This window comes from Pteropus vampyrus, unplaced genomic scaffold (genome assembly GCF_000151845.1).
Source record: "Pteropus vampyrus isolate Shadow unplaced genomic scaffold, Pvam_2.0 Scaffold565, whole genome shotgun sequence".
NCBI classification, from domain to species: domain Eukaryota; kingdom Metazoa; phylum Chordata; class Mammalia; order Chiroptera; family Pteropodidae; genus Pteropus; species Pteropus vampyrus.
Window position 1 is genome coordinate 102,667 of NW_011889346.1, and position 1,441 is coordinate 104,107.

Genomic DNA, 1,441 nt, shown 5'->3' on the forward strand with positions numbered 1-1,441 from the left:
GAGGCAAGTGGGGACCGGCTCTGGGCAAGGCTCTGGCAGATGCCAGTGGCCGGCGGGCAGGGGGCCTCCGGACATGGGGCATGGGGTCTGCGCCCATCTCCTGCAGGGAGGCAGAGCAGGCAGGCACGCACCCCACACCCACGCGGGGCGCTTGGCATCCCCGAGCTCCCCCCTCCGGTGCGTGAACCCGGGGTCCTTGCCATCTAATGGCGACAAGGCAGCCCTCCTGACCGAGCCTCATTGGCCGTCCTGAGCTCCCGCAGCGCTGGGTACACGGGGCCTGACCCCAGGAGCAGACGTCTCTCCTGACAGGCTGCGGCCAGGGATCCCTGCTCAGGACGCCTGTCGCGGTGGGTGCTGGTGGCTCCTCCAGGGCACCCATGTGCTTGTCGAACCCTGGAAGGCCGTGCGGCAAGGCGTGTGGCCTGACACAGTGGAGCGGCCAGTGTGTGTGTCTAGGGGCCGGTGGCTGGGCACATGTGGTACTGGGTGGGTGGGTGGTGAACCCGGGCGGGCAGGGGAGCGGGGGTCCAGCTGGGCCTGAGGGAGGGGAGATGGGAGGGGCCAGTGCAGCCTCGTGAGTTCACCGGGCATGACAGGAGGGCACTCAGAAGGAAGGATGAGCGGAGGCCGGGTGGAGGTGGTGCTTCCAGGGAGGCGAGCGGGGGCTCACAGGCCAGGAGTCGAGCATGGCTCCCTGCGCCCAGCACCTGCCCAGCGCCTGCCCTGCATCCATGCTGGGACCGCCTGCTCCCCACCGCTGGCCCTGCTGGCCTCTACCTCGCTCCTTCCCTGGTGCATCGTGACCTGGCCGGAACCCGCCCCCAGGACCTATGCTCTGCTCCCTGGCCCCCGGGTCATCTCTGATCCCACCCCCACCCCGGGTGTCTGGACACTCAGCGCTTACTGCTGGGCACACTGCTGCCACCATGATGAGGACCCACCCCCGGGGGCTTCGTGAACGATCGGGCTGCTCTGATCATGTGACTTCCTTACACGCAACACACCCTTCGATGCCTTGAAGTCATAGGGTCGGAACTTTGCCTGAAGTGGCTCTGTGACAAGGGGCAATTGTCCCCAGGCTGCGGAGGGGCACCGAGACCCCAGAACCCCCCAGCGTCTCCTTGGGTCCTTGTCCACTTCCTTCTCCAAGGACTGAGAGGAAAGGACATCGGGCTGAATCGTCCAGTTTGTGTCCCCTGTACCTGCCCGAGTGGTGACAGAGAGGACAATGGGGACAAGACTCGAATACAGTGGGGGCCACAGAGATGCACTGTCTGGCCCTTCCCCACCATCTTCCTCACGATGATCCGAGGCGGCGACCGGCCTCTGCCCACCATCCTGCATGCTGCTCCAGAACGGAGGGACGCGTCTCGCTGTGACGGCTCCGACTCAGGAGTGCCCTGCCCTCTCTGGACTGTTTCGTTAGTGACATCAAACC